We start from the raw sequence: 10500 nt of genomic DNA, 5'->3' as shown, positions 1-10500 counted from the left end.
TCTGAGATTTCTCTGCTCCTTCTGCCAGCAATGTCCTTGTCGGGCCATATGTTAGCACTGGGGGAGAGAATTTCGAGATCAAGACAGGCTTAATTAAGATGGTGCAGGCCAGCCCCTTCTGTGGCAAGGCCAATGAGGATGCCAGCGCTCACCTCCAGCAATTTCTGGAGCTTTGCAGCACTTTTGTTATCAAGGGAGTTTCGCAAGATGCTATCCGGCTCCGATTATTTCTGTTTTCTCTTCTGGGGAGAGTGAAGCAGTGGTTCTATGCTAACAGGAGTTCAGTAAATACCTGGGATAATTGCACCAAGGCATTCCACATGAAGTTCTTCCCAACAGGCAAAACCAATGCCCACCGTGGAAGGATTTCGAGTTTTCACCAAGCGTCCAATGAGACCATTCCTAAAGCTTGGGAGCGACTTCAGGAGTACATCCTAGCATGTCCACACCACGGGATGGATAATTGGCTCATATTACAAAGTTTCTACAACGGGCTGACTCAGACAGCCCGTGATCATGTAGACGCTGCTGCTGGTGGAGCTTTCTTCTCACTGACCCCTAAAAGAGCTACATCTTTAGTTGAGAAGATGGTTTCCAACCAAGGTTGGAGCGATGACTGACTCCAACCATGTCAGCGGGGCATGCACTCTGTCAAGGAAACAGACATGCTCGCTACGAAGATTGATCTCCTCCATAAGAAATTTGAGGGCTATCCACAAGACAAGGCTCAAATTGAGACACTTCAAGTCTTAGATGCTCGCATGACATGTGAGGTCTATTGAAATACTGGACATTCGGGCAATGACTGCCCAGAAACCCAGGAAGAGGCCATGTTCATCAACAACAATGGATTTCGTCCACAAGGAGGTCAGGGGTGAAGCCAACCACGCCTATTTTATCAAGGAGGCAATGGAAATTCAAATTTCAATCCGAACCAGCCTACCTTGAGGGATTTAGTCTTTGGTCAGGCGAAGATTAATGATACAATCTAGAAGAAACTGACCGCCAATGACAAGTCCCTGGAGACCATCCAGGCCAAGTTGGATGGATTCTCCACTGCTATCAAGAATCAGCTGAGCTTTAACAAGATGCTAGAAACCCAACTAGCTCAGTTGTCTTCTGCTACGCCTACAGTTGACACAGGGAAGATTTCGGGGCAGTCCGAGTCCACCCTAGAAAGTGTCAACGCAGTAACTGCAAGATGAGGGAAGCCACCACAGAAAGCACCTTACTCCAGTTACATTGAGAAGCTCACACGGTCAAGAAGAGGATCGTGAGGTGAATTAGCAGCATCAGTCGGAGGAGATACCGGGACACCAATGATCAGCTTCTCGATCTATGATTGCCACTTCGAGCAGGCTCTATGTGACCTTGGGGCAAGTGTCAACATTATGCCCAAGACCACATTTGAGAAACTCAGTTATCCTACTCTTTCCCCTACCATGATGTGCATACAACTGGCTGACTCTACCATACGATACCCTGAGGGTATTGTCCAGAATCTACTAGTACAAGTCAATGATACTTTCATCATCGCCGATTTTGTGGTTCTCGATATGGAAGGAGATCTAGGGATATCTCTCATTCTTGGGTGACCATTTCTGAGAGACGCCAGAGCAATCATTGATGTTGGAACTGGAAAGATCAGCCTCCTCATTATGGGAAAGAACATGAAATTTAGGTTTCAAAACAAAAAGCAAGAACTGTTCCTGATTCATGAGGATGACAAAAGAGAAGGGCTGCATGCTGAACCCAGCTGGGAGGACTGGGAGGTCCATGAGCCTCCAACAGAACTAGCCTGGGAAGACCGGAAAATTCATGAGCCTCCAATTGAACCAAAATGGGAGGAAGGGGAGATCCATTAGTCTCCAACAGAACCAGACTGGGAGGAAGGGGAGATCCATGAGTCACCAACAGAATCAGCTTGGGAAACCTACAGCCAACCGTCCAAGGATCTCTCACCCGCGCCACCTACAACACCAAAGAAGACCAAGAAGGTGTGGCGCAAGAAGAAGACGTCATCGTCCACCACTTCTCTAGGTATGGACGAATCGACCTCAACCTAACCAGGTATGGAGAAAGGTCCTGCTCATCAGACCCTAAACCAAGAGCTAGCTTGGGGGAGGTTCCCTCCCCCAAGTCAATTTATCCTTTACTGCTTTTCTTTAGTTAAAATAAAATAAAATTAGTTCTATCATATTTATTTCCCTTCGTCATATGCTTATGAAATGCTTAAATCTCTTTAGAGTTGAAAGGATGAAAAATTGCTCTTTTCTACTTTTTTTGTCTGTCTAGTTTATAACTTTGAAGCTCTCTTAAATTTGAGTTTGTTGGCTTGATAAACCCCTTGCTAAAAACCTGAAAATCCTATGGGTTGCATATGTTTAATCCAAGTCTAAATTGTTGTGAGTATAGATACGGTAATTAGAGCAATATGATCTTTTTCTAAGTGATGCTTGAAGTCTGGAGTTTGATTTTTGGAAAGAAATAAAATAAGAAGGCAAGTTTCTCGATAATGATAAAAACCTACCAGAGCCATATGAGTAATTGTTGCAAAACCTTATCCATATGCTGCTTATTATTTCATTGAGTTTTGTCAAATTGTGTGACCCTAGTAAGAATCTTTTCGTACTTTGTGATCAAGACCACGTACACGCCCATGTTCATGTGCAAAATTCCTACATTGGGAATTAGCATTATCCACCATCCATCCATAAAATAAAAACTCCATGATTGCTTCATGATCACTCTCCCCATGTTATCATCAATGGTATGGGCTATGAAAAAAAAGAAAGAGAAAAGATGCATACCCAAAGAAGATATGCCACATGCTCACAAGACATGTCAAAAAAAAGTATATAGCCCATATCCATGAAAAAAATAAAAGAGAGATGATTCATGACAAGGAGTTAGTCATATCACCACTCATTCCATACACATGCACATCTTGATCACATTTGTATGATTTAGTTTCTTCATGGATTCATTCTTTGACTTTACAATATATGAAGTGCAAGTATGCTTATTCTTTTATCCTACCTTTGAGCTCCACAAAAGCCTTTAGTAGGAAAGGAAAAAGGCATCATTGCCCTGGTAAGGATACATATATTGAGTGATTCGAGAGAATCATTTGAGGAACTTTGCCTTGCTTGTTGAAAATCTTTTTTTTAGAAAAATCTCCAGATGGATTGCTGATCTATGAATAAGTAAATGTGGTTCTATGCACTATTCTAACTCTCAACAGCTAAATATGAGGAGAAGGCTAAAAGCCCCATGGATGAGTATAGGATAAGGTTGAGGTATGTGAGCCAACTTATTCAAATTCATAGATAAGCTACTTTGTTATAGATTCTGACATGATAAGTAAGTATGACTTAGAGTGATTTTCTAATCAACAACCTGATTTGTCCTACTTTGCTCGGGACGAGCAAAGGACAGCTTGGGGAAACTTGTTGACGCTTGTTAGCGACCAATTTCAAGAGTCAATTTGATCAGAAAATCTTAAGAGTTTAAATATTTCATATGCATATTTATCCCAAATAAAACCTAAACCCACTATGCTCATAAAAATTATACAATGTTGGAAAAAAGAGGTAAAATGCAGGTTGTGAGCACCTAATGATCCACGGGGAAAATTGTCGACCAATCAGAGCTCAGAATTCAAGCTCATATGGATCAAAGGGCCCACATGGAGCATCAAACTGACATATCTCAAGCCTAGGCACATGGAACAGGGGTTAGGAGACACGTGGCAGGCCACAGGAGGAAGCTGGAGGTGGTGGGGCCCAGTGGGCCATCGACCGACAACCATGGTCGGCCGACCAGCCCACTGCAGCACCGACCTCCCCCCTTGGACATGCAGCTTCCTCCCTCCTTCCTTAAGTCGGTTCAAGGCACCTGGACTGCTGGTAATCGGCCTAGAGACCCCCCCTTAGCACCCTCTATAAATATGAGAGGGGGAGGGTAAGAATGAGGACACACCATAAGTTGAAGCTCTATCTCAAACACTCTCTTGTAACTCTAGGCTAGCAGAGTTTAGGTGAAGTTTTTGTCGGGTCGCCGGACGTGCTTCGGAGAATAGGTATAGGTTCGCTACTAGTTCTCTTTTGAAATGTTCGGTCGTATGTAATAGACTTATCTTACAGTTATTTATATTTGCATGATTTATGCCATGCGGTGTTAGACATAGATTGCATGATTAGTTTGCTTTGTTACTATATGCTTTGCCTGGTTAGAGACTTAGTTCTAGTTAACTTTTATATGCTCCAGTATTCATATGTTTGCTCTAGTATGATGTCTGTCCATCCGAAGGGTGGGGGTTCTGCGCGGGATTCTAGAGTATCACTTACTAGTGTAGACATGGTGTCTGGATTAGTTAAGTGTTGCTGGATGTAGCCCTTTTCCACGGTTTGTAGAGGTAGCCTGCGGGCGGTGACAGCCCTGTTTAGTGCCATCATAATCCTCCACGTTCGGTTAGGGGGTAGGAGGGTTATAAAATAATGTGATGGCTAGATAGTCATATCTGTCTGCCATTTGCACAGTTCTCCCTTGTATTAGGAATAATTAGATAGAGGCTAACCATATCTTGTGCAAAGTATAAAGTGCTAGTAAACTGTATAAATGATATAAGAACATTAGAGAGACCTGATTAACTAACTTCTACCTAGCTCCCTGCCTCTTTTTACCTTTGGCAGAGCTGAGTTCACTTGTGTGTCACACTACCTCTTATCCAATATTTATCTTACCCCTATTTATGCAATTGAATATTCCATTGAGATTAGTTCATTTTGCCTACCCACACAATTTAGTCACCACCCTCCCTGCAGAATTATAAATGACACTCCGGAATACTCTCTGGGTAAAATGCTGCACCGGTGATTCCGTCCGCGTGCGGAATGATTCATGGTTCATGATAGCTTGGTTTCCAGTAATTGCTATATGGAATGTCGAGGCATTGTTGGCACCGATGCCGGGCATTTCTGATGCTATTACAGGAATCATGCTGAACAACCTTGTATCTGAAGTAGACGCTATGAAATATCAACAGTCAGTCATGGGTTATAGACTAGCACATGAATAAGACAATGGTATCACGCTCAATCTACTTTCACACACACGAAGGTACAAGGTTTATCGGTTTCGACTACCTCCTACTCCCGGCATGTGATTATTACTGTTCAATCCTCGATTAGTACTGCCAACAACGAACGGGCCTTAAGCGACACAGGCGGAGTCTTACTTTCCATCCATTTCATATCCTTAACCAAACTCATCTCTGCCCGGACTCTATTTTTTTATTTCCTCATTAATTCATTCTCAAGTAACTTTGCCATAAAAATCCAAGTGGTCCTATATCTCGCGAGTGACAGGAAATCACTCGACTTCTACTAGATTCTATTTAAGCATGGCAGTACTAACAACCTACACATACTAATGGATTAATTGAGAAAACTTAGGGATCATGCATTTAAGGTTTCAAACAATTCCTAAAAATGTAATGCACAAGTAATAAATATGTAATGATTTATAACTTAAAATAGTGGGGTATGCTTCAGGGCTTGCCTTTCTTGCTGAGCAGGGTTAGTATTTGTCTCAGCCATGGGACGGGTCTTTGCGAGTTTCATCTTGGGCCCACTTCAGTTGTTCTTGGGCTTCACGACCAATTTGCAGACGACGTCCTCACTACGGTTTCTACATGAAATGCCAGTGAATATAAATGTACATCTCCTAGAATATATAGGGCAGATATTTACTGAGTATAAAATAAACTATCTAACTTCATAAAATAACATGTTTGAGAAATAAAGTAAGGCTAAGTTTATCATGCTTCATGTCTACAGTTTTTTCCTTTAATAAACTAATGCTCAAACAATCTCGGATACCGATTAACTTAACTACTCATAACCTGAAGTTATTAGCTGATGTTTTAGGCATGCATAAATCATGGTTTAAACACTTCAGCCACTGGTACTTAGTCTAATCTAACATGCTAGACCCTGGAGAATTTTTATTTCAAGAGCATACATGTAAAATCATATCTACAAAGTAGAAATAAGTTAAATTATAATTGCTAGGATCGATTAAATTTTATGAGTACAAACATAGAAAACAAATTGGTAGAGAACAGGACCTAACATGCTAGGATAGAATTAACATATTTTACATAATTTTTGTAGGATTTTATATATAAAGAAATTATTTATTAAGAACTAGACAAGTTAAATTATTAACTCATGCATACATGCACCAATAATTCCGAAACATTTTTCACAGTAATTGCATCATATGAATAGCCTACATAAAAAATTTTATAGCCAAAGGAGTAACATAACTACAAATACGAATTTATCCCTAAAAAGCATTTGTAAAAATCTAGAGCAATATTTTTCTACCAACACATATAAGGTTATATATTTACTGCATAGATCTACTCACAAGAATTCCAAATCTTCGCTTTCCTTTTTAAAAATTTTCTAAGATTTAGTTTGCATTTTCAAAGTTTGTAGCTATTTAAAATAACATTTAATCTAGAGCAAAAATTATTTAGAAACTAATGATGTGACTGTAAGAAAAATTGTAGATCTTGTCACAAGGAACCCAAAAAAATTTAATTTGCTTTTTTTGATTTTTATGTGATTTTATATGAATTTTACAATTTTGCAGTTTTGAAACAAGGGTTGAATTCGAAACTTTACAGATAGGTCCTTGGTTTTATGCGCTAAGGCTCCTAGAAAGAACTCAATTCTTGTGATGTGGCCCCTATAGAGGTCAGTGGCGGTCCGGGCCAAAATCCGGCGAGGTGGTGCCCAGTTGGCGGTGAGGGAGGGGTAGTGGAGCATGAGGGAGGTGAGGGCCACCTGGGTGTATGCTCGGTTGGGGTCGGGGGCGACCGGGAAGGGGTTAGCAGCGAGAGCAGTAGGCGGCGGCGCTCCGATGGCGGTCCGGCGGGGCTGCACGAGTAGGGGTGGGTTGGAGACCTTCAGTGGGCCGAGGGGGACCCGTTCCGGGGTTCGGCTCGAGCGGAGGTGGTCCGGAGGAGGGAGTTCACCATGGAGGGGGCAGTGGCCATGGCTGGCACCGGCGGTGGCGCACATGTTCCGGCTCGGTGGGGCAAGGCGCAGCCGGTCTGGGGGCTTGGGGAGGTAGAGTGGGAGGTCATGAGTGCGCCAGGGAGATTGGTGGAGGTCGGGGTGAGCTCGGATGGCAGCTCGGCATTCAGGGCGAGCCAGCGGCCATGGCGGCCAGTGGTGGAGCTCGGGCGAGAGCAAGGGAGGCCGGCGTGGTCTAGGGAGGAGAGGAAGGGGGTGAGGCACCTGGGCGAAGGGATAAGGGCACGGCAGGATGGGCACGGCATAGGCGGGGATGCGCGGCACGCGCACGGCGTCTGGTCGGCGTCTTGGCCAATTTGGCCACGGTGATACATACAGGGAGGGGAGCAAAATATGGGGGTGTTAGAAGTACAGACGTACGCTAATCCCCTGTTATTTTTTCCATCAGGAAGGGTAGAGTGTTTCAGTTAGAGGGTTAATAAACTCCTAGGATGTAGTTCTTCTGTTTGGATAAGGAGAGTTGTTCAGAGTTTGCAGCATCGGTTGAGCTATTAAGCATCTCATCAAATATATAACAATTAACAAGCATATGCTAACTCAACATTTTCTGGATGTCAAGATGCAGCACAAATAAGATGGCATTAACAGGAAAATGGACGTGCGGCCATTACGGATGGAGTATGCATAGTGCCAGGCAATGCACATAATTTGCATCAGTACGTCATTCTTGTTCAGTCTTCAATCCCACGGTGTGATGCAAAGATTACATCATGGATCCGATCAACAGGAGGCAAAAATTAGAGGAAATAAAAAAAAACATCACCTGGTGATGGCGCCCTTGATGGAGTGGCAGCAGAAATGTAGGGCTCCAGCTCCGATCCGCGTCCCCCGTGATGTCACCAAGAACTTAAATACTTAATGCCTCATGAACTGTGACGGTGTGCCTCGAAGACAAGCTTATCGCTGCTGGCTCAAGGTTCAGCATCTGTTGCGGCTGCTTTTGCAACTACACAAATAACATCAACACACTAAGAATTGATCGAGCAGAGGATTCCTATCTCTTATACAATTGGGAACCAAATAGAATGTAATCGAATCCAATCGAACAGCTAGAGGACGATCAAATTGGAGGATGCAAGTACCTGGGCTGGAGGTTGCTGCTGGACAGAGCTGGAGCCGCAGGCGCTGCTCTTCTCATGGTCCCTACCTTCACATGATGGTGTAACCTCAAGATATTTCACCATTCAGTTCCTGCAGTTCAAAGAACATCTTGGCCAATGCCCTACAGGCATCTTTACCAGAAAACAACGCAGATGCTCCACCAGGTCAATAGAACATCCTGCATAGAGAAAGTTGATCAGATACATGAAAAAGAATAGCGTACCATCTGTGTTTAATCATAATATATGCATGATAAATTGCTCCTAATGTTCAAGACATATTTTGACAGATCCATGGTAGTTACATACTTACATGTTATTCAAAGGCCATGTCTCCAGGAGAAAATAAAGGCATTGTTTAAACTAAAAACAATTTACACCTCATGTACCAAGAAGCCAAATGAAAATTCAATGCAGCAATGTAAGGAAATGACATGGTTAGACTCCAACAAGATTTTAAACTGAGCTACTTATCAGTACAATTTAAAGTTTAGCCCACAAAAATAAGATTTAGGCGCTACCGGCTCAAGGTTCAGCATCTGTTGCGGCTGCTTTTGCAACTACACAAATAACATCAACACACTATGAATTGATTGAGCAGAGGATCCCTATCTCTTATACAATTGGGAACCAAATATGTTATAGAACAAGGATAGGACACACGACAAGGCAGGGTCGAACCCTACTGTTCTTGCGGCCTGATAGAGGTTAGGAGGAAGATAACTCTTAGCTTGTCTTTCATTAATCCCAGATTACAATAATATAGGCACAAGGCCTTGCACTCCAAACCAATCCGCAGCTAACAGAAAGGAGATAAACTCCAACATCTCAACTAACCAAACTAAAGATGCTAATCTAATATATTTCCTAACCAGCCACGTCCTTCCTCATGTGGCGGCGCTCATACACACGGCCCCACATGACATCTCTCCCCCCTCAACCAGCAGCTCGTCCTCGAGCTGAAACGACGGATAGCGTTCCTGGAATTCCTGAAGGTCCTCCCAAGATGCAGCTGATGGAGGGGCGCCCTTCCACTGAATGAGGACTTGACGAACGCCACGGTACAAGCGACTCTTCAGAGCACGATCCAGCTGAGGTACCACGGCGCCATGGTGTAGCGGAGGGAGAGCAGGTGGCGCAGATGGAGGCTCCTCTTTAAACGGCTTCAGAAGCTGACATGGACCACATCATGAATGCGAGCTCGGGGTGGCAAAGCCAAGCACACAGCGACGGGGTTGATAACAGCCACTACCTGGTAAGGTCCAAAGAAGTGCTGACGCAGTTTACCCTTGGTTGTGTCGATGATGCCCGATGCAGTGCGATGCCGAAGACGCAACCACACCCAATCGCCGACTGCGAACGAGAGCTCCCGGTGGTTCTTGTCGTAGTAGGACTTCATCTTCTTTTGTGCCTGCTCCAAATGAACCCGAACATCCACCAAGAGCTCATCACGGCTCGCCAGCGAACGTGCCACTGCGGGCACCCGGATTTCTCCCGGCTCATAAGAGCGAAGCGAAGGTGGTTCGCGGCCATATACCACTTTGAATGGTGTGTCGCCCAGCACCGTGTTGTATGCCGTGTTGTAAACATATTCGGCCCATGGAAGCCATTGTAGCCATTGGCGCGGCCTGTCGCCTGTGGAGCACCTGAGATACATGGCGATGACCTTGTTGGCCGCCTCGGACTGGCCGTCCGACTGTGGGTGGAAGGCGGAGCTCATCTGCAGCTTAGAGCCCGTGGCACTGAACAAGGCCTTCCAGAATGCGGAGGTGAACACCGGGTCGCGGTCCGACACAATCGAGGTCGGAACACCGTGCAAGCGGACGATCTCGCCGAAGAACGCGCTTGCCACCGTTTCAGCAGAGTACAGGTGGCCAAGCGGAATGAAGTGCGCCGCCTTAGAAAAGCGGTCCACCACGGTCAGGATGACAGACTTGCCACCGACCTTAGGAAGACCCTCCATGAAGTCCATGGACACCTCGGACCAGACATCGGCGGGGATCTGTAGGGGCTGGAGGAGGCCTGCCGGATGAAGCTTCTCAGTCTTGTTGCGCTGACAGACTAAGCAGGCCCGAACGTAGTCCTGGACGAGACGCCGAGCAGCCGGCGTGTGGAAGTCCCGGCGAAAGCGCTGTAGAGTGCGCTGGACCCCCTCATGGCCCTCGTCGTGGGCTGCCGCTACTGCCACCTGCAGCAAAGGCGAAGACGGTGGCACGTAGATACGCCGGTTGAAAGTCACCAGCCCGTCCACTAGGTCCCAGGGCGCCTGAAGCGCGCCGGATGTGATCCGC

General features: G+C 45.0%; 1 non-coding gene across 1 annotated transcript; it reads right to left on the bottom strand.

Moving 5' to 3' along the window:
• Window positions 1–350: 350 nt before the first annotated feature.
• LOC120668199 lies at window positions 351–457 on the bottom strand. The gene has a single exon (XR_005672298.1). It is a non-coding gene; the product is annotated as a small nucleolar RNA R71 (small nucleolar RNA).
• Window positions 458–10500: the final 10043 nt, after the last annotated feature.

Source organism: Panicum virgatum, chromosome 3N, assembly GCF_016808335.1.
Source record: "Panicum virgatum strain AP13 chromosome 3N, P.virgatum_v5, whole genome shotgun sequence".
Classification (NCBI taxonomy): Eukaryota; Viridiplantae; Streptophyta; class Magnoliopsida; order Poales; family Poaceae; genus Panicum; species Panicum virgatum.
The sequence above is the reverse complement of the archived record's forward strand: the minus strand, read 5'-3'. Positions and strand labels throughout refer to the sequence as shown.